Source organism: Pseudophryne corroboree, chromosome 9 (genome assembly GCF_028390025.1).
Source record: "Pseudophryne corroboree isolate aPseCor3 chromosome 9, aPseCor3.hap2, whole genome shotgun sequence".
NCBI classification, from domain to species: domain Eukaryota; kingdom Metazoa; phylum Chordata; class Amphibia; order Anura; family Myobatrachidae; genus Pseudophryne; species Pseudophryne corroboree.
Window position 1 is genome coordinate 87,085,354 of NC_086452.1, and position 13,637 is coordinate 87,098,990.

The window sequence follows — 13,637 nt, forward strand, 5'->3', positions numbered from 1 at the left end:
CACAGAGGTAGCCACAGCCGTGAACTACCGCACTGTACTGTGTCTGCTGCTAATATATAGACTGGTTGATAAAGAGATAGTATACTCGTAACTAGTATGTATGTATAAAGAAAGAAAAAAAAACCACGGTTAGGTCACTGGTATATACAATTATGGACGGGCTGCCGAGTGCCGACACAGAGGTAGCCACAGCCGTGAACTACCGCACTGTACACTGGTTGATAAAGAGATAGTAGTATACTCGTAACAACTAGTATGACGACGGTATAAAGAATGAAAAAAAAAACACGGTTAGGTGGTATATAATACAATTATGGTTGGACGGACTGCCTGCCGAGTGCCGACACAGAGGTAGCCACAGCCGTGAACTACCGCACTGTACACTGGTTGATAAAGAGATAGTAGTATACTCGTAACAACTAGTATGACGACGGTATAAAGAATGAAAAAAAACCACGGTTAGGTGGTATATAATACAATTATGGTTGGACGGACTGCCTGCCGAGTGCCGACACAGAGGTAGCCACAGCCGTGAACTACCGCACTGTACACTGGTTGATAAAGAGATAGTAGTATACTCGTAACAACTAGTATGACGACGGTATAAAGAACGAAAAAAAAACCACGGTTAGGTGGTATATATTATAATACAATTATGGATGGACGGACTGCCTGCCGAGTTCCGACACAGAGGTAGCCACAGCCGTGAACTACCGCACTGTACACTGGTTGATAAAGAGATAGTAGTATACTCGTAACAACTAGTATGACGACGGTATAAAGAACGAAAAAAAAACCACGGTTAGGTGGTATATATTATAATACAATTATGGATGGACGGACTGCCTGCCGAGTTCCGACACAGAGGTAGCCACAGCCGTGAACTACCGCACTGTACACTGGTTGATAAAGAGATAGTAGTATACTCGTAACAACTAGTATGACTATGACGACGGTATAAAGAAAGAAAAAAAAACCACGGTTAGGTGGTATATAATACAATTATGGATGGACGGACTGCCTGCCGAGTGCCGACACAGAGGTAGCCACAGCCGTGAACTACCGCACTGTACTGTGTCTGCTGCTAATATAGACTGGTTGATAAAGAGATAGTATACAATACTACTAATATACTGGTGGTCAGGCACTGGTCACCACTAGTCACACTGGCAGTGGCACTCCTGCAGCAAAAGTGTGCACTGTTTAATTTTAATATAATATTATTTATCATGTACTCCTGGCTCCTGCTATAACAACCTGCAGTGCTCCCCAGTCTCCCCCACAATTATAAGCTTTATATACAATACATTGATGTGCAGCACACTGGGCTGAGCAGTGCACACAGACTGAGTCACTGTGTGACTGTGTATCGTTTTTTTCAGGCAGAGAACGGATATATTAAATAAAACAAACAACTGCACTGTCTCTGGTGGTCACTGGTCACTGTGGTCGTCAGTCACTAAACTCTGTCTGCACTCTGCACTCTCTTCTAATCTACAGTATCACAGCAATCTCTCTCTCTCTCTCTCTTCTAAATCTAATCTAAATGGAGAGGACGCCAGCCACGTCCTCTCCCTATCAATCTCAATGCACGTGTGAAAATGGCGGCGACGCGCGGCTCCTTATATAGAATCCGAGTCTCGCGAGAATCCGACAGCGTCATGATGACGTTCGGGCGCGCTCGGGTTAACCGAGCAAGGCGGGAAGATCCGAGTCGCTCGGACCCGTGAAAAAAAAAGTGAAGTTCGTGCGGGTTCGGATTCAAAGAAACCGAACCCGCTCATCTCTAGTTAAAACACATGAACGCGCATCAACCCGGGAAATTTCTCAGTGTGAAAGGGTACAGGGACAAAATCCCGGGATTTCTGTCCCAGCATTTCAACCCTGCAATCGACCAGGGTTGGTCCCGGGATGTTCCCTGGAACGTGTGAATGGTGCAGGGACATATCCCGCCTTCCCGGGTTCCTATACTGATGCTGATTATCTCTTCAGGGCACTTCCTGGTCTTGTTTTTTTTCTGTGGCGCGCAGAGGATGCACAGCAGCATGGAGGCAGGTACTGTCAGCTCTGTGGTACATCAGACCCCTGCTGCGCATTTATACCACTGCTGCCCTGCAATGTCTTGGACAAATGCAGAGGTGAGGGAGCTTTTAAGTATCAGAGGGGAGGAGGAGATCCGGCGCCAAGTCACAGGCACTGTAAAGGATGCCCAGATCTACCACAACATAGCGAAGATCCTGGTCTCGCGGGGCATAATCCGTACCCAACGAGTGGTAAATAAACTGAAATCGGTGAAAAAGCAGTTTAATCGCATCCATGACCACAACAGGAACAAAAGTGGTGTTGCAAGGTGCAACTGTATGTTTTATGATCAATGTGCATCTATTTTTGGCAGCACTGCACTCACTGACCCCATCAGCCTGTCATCCTCCAGCTCTGCCACTCCCTCACCTTTTGTGGTTGCTGATGAGAGCGAGTCCAGCATGGAAAGTACCCAATGTGGGCGTTCAACATCATCCCCCATACTATTCCCAGATGACCCTGGCCACCCCGATCTGGACTCATCTGTCAACCTGACTGATGACAATATACCCGATATCAGTGCGGAAGCTGTGATTGGGCAGGAAACAAATGTGGATGCGACACTCCAGCCAAATCCCCCTGTGATGCGCACCAATAGTAAGTATATGTCCTTGCTTAGCATCATTTATGCATAAAAAAGCCGTATTGCTTTGAACATTAATTCTGCACTATATGACACCGTAACCACCCACAATGAAGTTTATTCTGTAGAGTTTAGAGTGTATCTAGTGAAGGTGGTAGGTGGCCCCAAACGCGTACAAAAACAACACTGCTTGTTCTTATATGCCCTTTTATTCCCCTTGCAGTATATACAGTTCCCAAGAGGAGACGCAGAGCCACCAAAGTGGAGCTTGCTGCACGGGCAATGACCTCTATACTGGTTGCAGAACTGCGCGACATGGATACCAACATGCAGCAACAGGAGGATGCCCGCCAACTCCGTTTTATAGAGGCAGAAAGAGAGCTGCAGCAATCCTTCATTACACAGATAATGGGACACCAAGAACGCATCTTGAGCCAATACCAAGAGCGGCAGTTTCAGTTCATGGAACGCTTCTTGCCACACAATCAGGGCCACAATATGTACCCACATAACCACCCCAACCAGGCCCCCCCTGTCCCAGAGCACAGTTATCCATCGTATTCTCGAGGTCACTACTATGACCCCCCTAACCATAACCCCACCCCTAACCCGACCCCTAATATTTCATCTCCAGAATACAAAATCTATAGGCAACTGCCATAGTCAGTCTTTGGAATGTATACTTGTCATTTTCGTTCACAGTTTTGTGCTGTTATAGGTCACAATTTTCATGTTTGGGTGTGTGTGGGGGGGGGGGGGGGTTTGTGTTTGAAAGTTTATTTTATTATTATAAGTTTGCATTGTGCTCCACACATGTTGGCATTTTATGCCAAGTTGAAACCTATATATGCCTGTGCATTTAACAGGTTACTTTTGCACCATTAAAACAAAGTCAAAAACTTGCCAAAACTTTTGTTTATGTACAATTATTTATATTAGGAAACACTTAACATTTCTTTAAGGACGGTACAAATATTTTCACTGTTTGCCACTCATCTTTGTGCCCCTTAAAAAGAGCATTTCTAATGGCATTCTTCCGAAAATTAAGGCCCATCCCGGGTTCTGTATGAAAGGTGCAGACCCGGGATATCTCGGCTCAAAATGCTGGTATGAAAGGTGCCAACCCGGGAATGTCCCTGCATGAGCCCGTGGCAGTATTCCCGGGTTTTTGCCCTTGCATTTCTGGTGTGAAAGGGGTATTATACTACAGTATACAGACATTTTTTACACACCCAACTATAATATATATATATATATACACACACACACATACAGTATGTATATATATATATATATATATAAACATACTGTGTGTTTTTTATGCAATCTTCCAGTACTTATTGTTAACAGTAAAAATCCAGGTACTGTATGGATGCTCCAGTGCCCTCCAGGGAGCCAATGCGCCAATACATACCTCCCAACATGACCCTCTCCATGAGGGACAGAATGCTCCACTTCTGGACTTTCTCTGAATGTATGATTGCCGGCACCTGTTTTGAACAGGTTAATGGATAAGAAAGGCATTTCAGCACAGGTGAGGGCAATCATAGATTAAAAGGGAAGTTCAGGAGCAGAGCATTCTGTCCCTCCTGGAGAGGGTCATGTTGGGAGGTATACCAATATAATGCAGCAAGTTGGTGGTACTTAGAGACTTTTAAAGTGAAGTTAAGAGAGTAACATTTCCTATACTATATTTCATGGGTGATGATGGGCTCACCCCGAAATGTAGGATAATAAAGGCAATATCTCATGCCACCAACTTGCTGCATTATACATATACAAACGTGTGCATGTGTGTGTATAGAACCCCCCCCCCCCCCCCCCCCCCCCAAGTAAATCCTGCGTTTGCCCCTGGGTATCTCCCTCCTTCTTACATTGCTGGGATACATGATATTTGCAGCTAGCCTCCCAAAACGGGTGTTTTCGGGGACACAGCTACAAACAATGTATGACACATGGGCCTCTTAGTCACTTATACCCCTGTTACACTGCCGCTAGAAACCCGGGTTATTGCCGTGATAACCCAGGAGCGGTTCAGTGCAAAAGGGTTTACCCAGGTCCAGTGACCTGGGAATCAAACCCGGCTAGCTTGCAGGGTTGATACTGGGAGTGACCCGGGTCGCGGTACAGTGTAAACGGATAAGCTGGGTTGATGCAACCCGGCATCCGGTCACTGCATAGAAAGAGTCGGCGCTTAGAGATTTGATCTCCAAATGCCGCCTCTACATGTGTCGGTGATGTCACCAACCCGGCATATTACCGGGCCGGGCCGCCTGTCTGAAAGGGGTCTCGCGAGTCGCACCTGGGAAGGAGCAGTGTACAAATCCTGCGTGCAGGGGCGTAGCTACCATAGGTGCAGGGAGTGCAGCTGCTATGGGGCCCAGAGCTGAGAGGGGCCCACTTTCCCTGTCACAGTTACATGTGTTATATACTTGTTTTCACCATTGTGTGGTACGTAGGGGCCCTAACAGAATTTGGCCTTGGGACTACAATATATTTAATTACGCCACGGACCTGCTAATTGTAATGTGGCATATTATGAACTGGGGACACTGTATGTCGTAATGAGAATTGGGGGTTAGTGATTGGCATAATGTGCACTGGCAGCCCTACAATGTGGCATAATGTGAACTAGGGCACTATTATGGGGCAAAACATTAACAACTGCTGTGGAGAGGCGTCTCTCTTGAAGCATTGGGACAAGGCCCCTTCAAAATGTTGCTATGGGGCCCACAAAGTTCTGGCTACGCCCCTGCCTGCATGCGACTTGGCATTTAGGTATAAAAGCAGTATTACACGGTTATCCAGTTGCATGCTTCTTCATTAATAACAATTCAAATGAAACAGTCTATTCTGAACGATTTTATATATTTTTTAAGATAGATATACCCCGTGGCCTTTGGCCTCATGCTTCAAGTCACACACTGAGGCGTGCATTATATTAGAGTGTAACCACACATCCAACAGTTGTATATTTATTGCATGAGAAACAAAAGTTCTGTAATAATGCTGATGGCAACTTTCACACACAGAAAAGGTTTCTGTGAGATACAGTATAAGCAGTTAGATTGTGTTATCTTCCTAATTGTTTTAATTGCATTTTAATGATCTGAACTGAACCTCTCACCATTTAATCTGGCGCTTGCCACTTCAAGTAAAAGCTTTGTTGGAAATGCCATGATTGTCTAATGACTGCTTCCAAAATACCAATACAATGGCGTCCTATCTAATCAGCTTCTCAGCCCTAGGTGCTGGTGATAAGCTGATCAATAACACCTGCCGATTTGCTGTAACAGGCATTAATGGCCATTGCTCGAGAATCGATTGATCTTTATGTCTCCCAGACATTCAAAGAGATCATCCGATATAATGCAAAGGGGATTTCAGTGTGAACGAATAAGGTAAACAGAATTTCACAGTCACCAGGGAAGGTTGGCTCTTAGTCAAATCTTAATGAGTGCACATCAAATGATTTCCAATAGTCTGTCAAGTAGGAGATGGCATTTATCAGTCAGTGTAAAGTGTAACTCTAGCTATTAACTCACCTATAGCACATTTATCAGATAATAGTAATTATCAGTGTTGCTATAGTAATCTTATATATTATTGATCACAGCTAACACTTTGTTTTATCCGAATAGTAGAGAGAAAAAAATCAGTGGTAGATGAAAACAACTTATCATTAGCATTAGCAAACTTAATTAAGTAATTTAAAACAAGTAAAAGAGTACTTAACCCTGCGCCTCTCATAATTAGCAGCAGCTGGTAAACTTTTAAAAGAGTACAACTCAAACTCTTAAACCATGGACACAAAATGAATAACCAGTGCTACAGTACCTCAGCAGCATTATAATAAAAGTCATTATACACAATATAAATTCCTTGCAGCTGGTCGTGGACAGTTCTGTTACTTTTACTTCTTTGATTAGACTGACACATAAAGTTTCTTACTCGCATGCATGTAAAGGTCTCTTTTATTTTGTTAGCCCGCACAGTGCTATTACTTCGAATAGAGTGACCATATTATCCCTTTTACCTGGGACGCACATGAATTACACAGGTTCTGTGGTTGGCTGACTTCAAGCCTGCATTGCAGCTGGTTTTAATCAGCCACAGAACCTGTGTAATCCATGAGCGTCCCAGGTAAAATTGATAATATGGTCACTCTACAAATGATTTCCCATGTATCAGAAAGACACGTTTCATTTATGTCACGTTTCCCACCAAGGTTTCTTTAATCCGACTCCATAGCATACAGACACTTGTAGTCTTTAAAAACCTTGTGTACAGTATATGTTAACTTTAAAACATTTATTCACATATATAGAAAAACACTCAGGTAGGTCCATAAAAACAAAATAGCAAGTCCTGAGCGAACAGGTCATGGAAAGAAGATACCAGAGTTCCGGGGAAAGATGGAAAGGCTGTGCAAGTCCACGTGCTGCAGCCACGGATGGGTAGATGGTAAAACACAACTTTATTGACCGTATCTCCCAACATGACCCTCTCCATGAGGGATACAATGCTCTGCTCCTGGACTTTTCTCTTAATTTAGGATTGCCGGCACCTGTGTTGAACAGGTTAATGGATAAGAAAGGTGTTTCACCACAGGTGATGGCGATCCTAAATTAAGAGAAAAGTCCAGAAGCAGGGCATTTTGTCCCTCCTGGAAAGGGTCATTTTGGGAGGTATGTTGACAACCACCCGAGTGACAGAGAGCTCACTTCCTGCTTCTAAAGGAAGTACAGGCAGATAACGGCAGCTAGAGGTGATGGAGCTGGTGCTGGGGATGACAGCTGACTGTAAGTGACCTCTCCCCTTAGTAACAGCTGGGTCACTTAGCAGTGCCATAGGTGGCTATGGCAGCATGTTATTCCAGCCTGTTATTAGCGCTTGCAGGCAGAAAGTAGAGCAAATCCTTACTTAATATCGAGAAGCCTCTTTCGTTTGGCCACCTTATATCTCGTCATGACATCTCACAAACAGTGCCTCATGTCTCTGTGACATACTTGACGACATTGCTGACCCCTCTTCCGGGAGGGTGCTTCCTGGTCGGTGAACAGGGGACGTGTCTGGTGGTAAGGAGGTGTGTTCGGGGAGTGGTTGCATAAAATGTCATTGTGGCCCCGCCCCCCGCTATCCAGTGCCGAGGAAATAGGCACTGAATAGCGGGGGCAGAGCTATGATGGAGCAATTCAGCGCAAATTCCATCATCGGGTCACCTTTGGACTGCCCATTGGTGCTTTGTTGTGGGCGGTCGAGGGGGAAAGTTCGGGGTCTGGTGGTGGATGTAGAACTCTTGCCGAACTTTCCGGGGGGGCGGGAACACGATTTTCGGGAGCCTCTCAGCCATTCCGGGAGGATAGGCAAGTATGCTCTGTGATGTCTCCAGTGTCCCATACCTCCCAACATGACCCATTCCAGGATAATCATACTAGCCTATGAATTTCAGGGCACCCTATCGGACTCCAGAAAAAGCAGGGCAACCTCCCAAATTCCTTCCACTTTCCTAATGACAGTGGTAGGATGAGGTGAGGTGGAATGCGGGGCAGGGCCAGGATTATGCAAATCAATATGCAATCCCCCATTTGCCTCTTAAATCTCCCCTCCAGGAAATTCCACAGGGGAGACAAAAAAAATAAATAAATTGGGCAACTCTGCAGAGAAGAATTGGGTAACGACCATGTACTCCACCTTCATCAATACAAAACAGTTACCTTGGCATATTGTCACAACTGAGGGTTTAGGCTGACGAGAGGAAGCCTCAGTTGTAGGGGCTGAGATGAAATTAAACCTGGGAGGTTTAATCAGACCCCTGGACATGTAAGTGCAGAATGATTACCCGAAGGTGTGACCATGACAACCAGTTTAAAATTAAAAATAAAAGTTTATTAACAGACTCCGTGTGATAACAAGCAGTATTCAAGTTTAGCAAAGACAGTGGCTAATAACACAGTTCCTGGAATACATAACCATAGAAGGTTTCTCAGAGCACTGGTAGGTTTAGAACAGATGTAAAAGTCCTTTGATGGAATCACCTTACCAGGCCTGATTGTAGTTGTAGAAATAGCCGAGGAACATGCCAATAGTTGTAGCAGGTGAATCTGTAACTTGAGTATGCTGCTGTATCAGCTGGATGGAACCAGCCAGGTGGTAAGACACGGAGTGGATGCTGAGTGGAATCAGCCAGGTGATGAAATGCAGAGTGGATGCTGAATGGAATCAGCCAGGTACTAAAGTCACGGAGTGGATGCTGGATGGAACCAGCCAGGTGATAAAACACAGAGTGGAAGATGTGAGATGCTAGGGAGCGTAGAAACAGAATAGCTGAAAGATGATTACCGGTGGTAGTGGATACTGCTGGTAAGATAGGATCCGCTGGATCAGCACCGGTGTTTGGTAGAAGCTGGAATCAGTTGAAAGCTGGCTGCTTGGAAGCAGATAGTAGAAACTGGACAGCCACGGAAGGCTGTAGAGTCAGGCTGCACTGCAAGATGGAAAGCAGGTGCGGGTCTCTTTGTGGATGCTGGAGACAGGAACTGGAACCTGGAAAAACAAGCCACAGGAGAGAGAGACTGGAACAAGGTATGACATTCAAAGCACTGACATCTATCTGGCCCAGACACAGGATACTTATACCTGCTGCTATGCAGGCATTGGCTGGGCAATTATGCAGATTCCAGAGATGGTAGATTGGAGGAATTGGAGCATGTGATCAAATCCAACATGGCTGCGCCCATGCTGGAACCTGGAGGGAAAACCTGGTTTGGAATGAAATATGCAAACATAGTGATAATGGCGGCGCCGGCCGCGGAGGGCAGGAGACGTCATATAATAGTTACATGCTGAGACACATGAAGGACAGCGGAGACTGTGGGAGGCATGATAAATCACTCTGAGAGCATGCAGCAATAACACAGGAATGGCGGTGGAGGCCACAGAGGACGGGAGACGCCATGTTGGATTCAAACATGGCGCCACTGTGGTAGTGTCTCAGAATGACAGGAGGGATGTGCAGAGTGTTGACACAGATGAGATCCGGACTTGGAACGCTGGGCCAGCCTCAGAAGACACCTAAACGGCAGGTAATGGCGTCCAGATACCCGGATCGTGACAGCACCCCCCCTTTTAGGAGTGGCCCCAGGACACTTCTTAGGCTTTAAAGGAAACTTTGCGTGGAAATTTCGGACCAAGGCAGGAGCATGGACGTCTGAGGCATTGGTCCAAGAGCGTTCTTCAGGACCATAGCCCTTCCAGTCAATGAGGTATTGTAACTGACCGTAACGGAAACGTGAGTCCAAAATCTTGGCCACCTCGTACTCGACTCCCCGTTGAGTCTGAACTTTGGGAGCTGGAGGAAGTGCGGAATGAAACCGATTCAGGATCAGCGGTTTCAACAAAGAAACATGAAATGTCCTGGGTATTTTCAAGAAGGGTGGTAACTGTAATCTGTAGGCAACAGGATTGATGACTTGTTCAATCTTGAAGGGTCCGATGTAGCGAGGTGCAAATTTCATGCTGGGAACTCTCAACCTCAAATTCTTTGTGGACAACCACACACGATCACCCACCTTGAGAGCAGGAACCGCTCTACGCTTCCTATCGGCAAACTTCTTATACCTGAATGAGGCTTTAAGCAGGGCTGCGCGGACGTTCCTCCAGTTATTTGAAAACTGACGCAAGGTGACATCCACTGCTGGAACAGAAGTTGCGGGAAGCGGTTGGAATTCTGGGACTTTAGGGTGGAATCCATAATTAATGAAGAATGGTGTAGAAGAAGATGAGGAATGGTATTGATTGTTGTGGCAGAACTCGGCCCAAGGAAGGAGTTGAACCCAGTCATCTTGAGAGGAAGACACATATATACGGAGGAAGGCCTCCAAGTCCTGATTCACCCTCTCGGTTTGACCATTGGTCTGAGGATGGTAAGCCGTGGAAAACTTTAACTTGACTTGGAGGGCTTGACACAAACTTCGCCAAAATTTGGCTACAAATTGTACTCCACGATCCGAGATGATCTCTTCAGGAAGACCGTGAAGTCGGAAGATCTCTTGTATAAATACTTGAGCCAACTTGGAAGCTGACGGAAGACCGGTGAGAGGGATGAAATGTGCCATCTTGGTGAACCGGTCAACTACCACCCAGATGGTATTAAACTTGTTGCAGATAGGTAGATCGGAAACAAAGTCCATCGACAAATGGGTCCATGGTCGACGGGGAACAGATAATGGAACCAGTTGCCCCGCAGGCGACTGGCGGGAGACTTTGTGTTGGGCACACTTTGGGCAGGAGGCAATAAATTCCATAACGTCCTTCTTCAGAGTTGGCCACCAGTAGGACCTAGAAATAAATTCAAGGGTTTTCTGAATGCCTGTATGTCCAGCAAAACGGGAAGCATGGGCCCAATGCATGAGCTTCTTCCTTAGAACTGGCTTAACAAAACTTTTCCCTGGTGGAGGCGTAGAGTCCATCCCTACCGTGGAGAATGCCAACGGATTAATAATAGGATGCTTGTCTGCAGACTCGGACTCATTTTCTTGCTCCCATGAGCGGGAAAGGGCATCGGCCTTACGATTCTGAGAACCCGGACAGAACTGGAGTTTAAAGTCAAACCTAGAGAAGAAAAGTGCCCATCTGGCCTGACGAGGATTCAGACATTGTGCGCCTTTGAGATATAAAAGATTTTTGTGGTCGGTAAGTATGGTGATTGAGTGGGAAGCTCCCTCCAACAGGTATCTCCACTCCTCCAGAGCGAGCTTGATGGCTAGCAACTCCTGATCGCCAATGGCATAGTTGCGCTCAGCTGGGGAGAACTTCCGGGAGAAGAAACTGCAAGGATGTAGATGTCCATCTTTGGCCCTCTGGGATAACACTGCTCCTACTCCAACGGAGGAGGCATCTACCTCTAAGATAAAAGGAGAGTCGGTGTCGGGCTGTTTCAGAACCGGTGCAGAGATGAACCGTTGCTTCAGAAGGTGAAAGGCCTGCGTAGCTTCCTCGGACCACTTGGACGGATTAGCACCTTTCTTGGTTAATGCAGTGATAGGCGCCACAATGGTGGAAAAGTCTCGTATAAATTTTCTATAATAATTGGCGAACCCTAAGAACCTCTGGACCCCTTTGAGGATTAAGGGTACAGGCCAATTCTGGATTGCTTGGAGTTTCTCAGGATCCATCTCTAGTCCGGAACAGGACACAATGTAACCTAGAAACGGAATGGTTTTAACTTCAAACACACACTTCTCCAATTTACAATAGAGGTGATTGAAACGGAGACGGGAAAGAACCTCTTTTACCCAGAAACGATGATCTTCGAGATTATTAGCAAAGATGAGAATGTCATCTAGATAAACCACGACATGGCGGTACAAGATGTCCCTGAAGATCTCATTCACGAAGTGCTGGAAGACTGCTGGAGCGTTCCTCAATCCGAAGGGCATGACGAGGTACTCATAATGTCCGTCACGGGTGTTAAAGGCGGTCTTCCACTCGTCACCCTCACGGATTCGGATGAGATTGTTGGCACCCCTCAAGTCCAGCTTTGTGAAAATGGTTGCACCACTAACTCTATCAAAGAGCTCGGTAATCAGGGGTAAAGGGTATCGGTTCTTGACGGTAATGTCGTTCAGACCTCTGTAGTCGATGCACGGACGCAGACCACCGTCTTTCTTCTTAACGAAGAAGAAGCCTGCGCCGGCTGGAGAAGAAGATGGTCGGATGAAACCCTTCGCCAGGTTCTCTTTGATGTACTCTTCCATGGAGTGTGTCTCAGGCAGAGACAACGGATAAGTTCGGCCTCGCGGTGGAACCTTCCCTGGAATGAGGTCGATTGGGCAGTCCCATTCTCTATGAGGAGGAAGGATATCAGCAGAGGCTTTACTGAACACGTCCGTGAAGTCTTGATATGGAGGAGGCGGAACATCAGATGACCTGGGGAAGGAAGAACAAACAGGAAGAACTTTGGCTAAACAAGTCTCAGCACAGGAGGGACCCCATGCCAGTATTTGCGTAGTCGTCCAGTCAATCGATGGGTTGTGGAGACGGAGCCATGGAAGGCCTAAAACCACTGGATGTGTGGCTCTTGGAATCACTAGAAAAGAAATATACTCAGAATGAAGAACTTCCACTCTCAGACGAACTGGAAGAGTCCTTAAGGAAATGACTGCGTCAAAAATCTTGCTGCCATCCACGGCAGTCAAAGAGATGGACGAGGACAGTCTCTCGGTGGGTAGGGACCACCGTTTAACATAAGCTTCGGTTATGAAATTCCCAGCTGCTCCGGAATCAAGGAGGGCAATGACGTTCCTGTAACGTTGAGCAATTTGGAGCGACACTGGGAGGTTACAATCATGAGGAGATGGAGAGGAGATCATTACTCCTAGCCGGCCCTCTCCTTGGCGAGCTAGGATCTGGAGTTTCCCGAACGTTTGGGACAGGCGTTGATAGTGTGCGACGGAGCTGCACAGTAGAGACATAGAGACTCGGAGAGGCGTCTTCGGCGCTCAGCGGGAGATAGACGGGAACGACCAATTTGCATAGGCTCATCCTTGGATGGAGATGGTTGACGAGGAGGAGGAGCAGAAGATTTAGGAACGGATGATCTTCCTCGCTCGGTTGCTCTCTCTCTGAACCGTAGATCAACCTTCGTGCATAGTGAAATTAGCTCATCCAACTTAGAAGGCAAGTCTCTGGTAGCTAACTCAACTTTAATGCGTTCTGACAAGCCATGCCAGAATGCAGCATACAGGGCCTCGTCGTTCCAGGCCAGTTCAGATGCCAGGATTTTGAACTGTATAAGATACTGTCCCACAGTACGTGTTCCCTGGCGTAGACGGAGAATCTCAGATGAAGCAGAGGAAACCCGGCCCGGCTCATCGAAGATGCGCCTGAATGATGCTACAAAGTCAGTATAGGAGGACAGCAGGGGATCAGACTTCTCCCATAACGGTGATGCCCAATCAAGGGCTGAGCC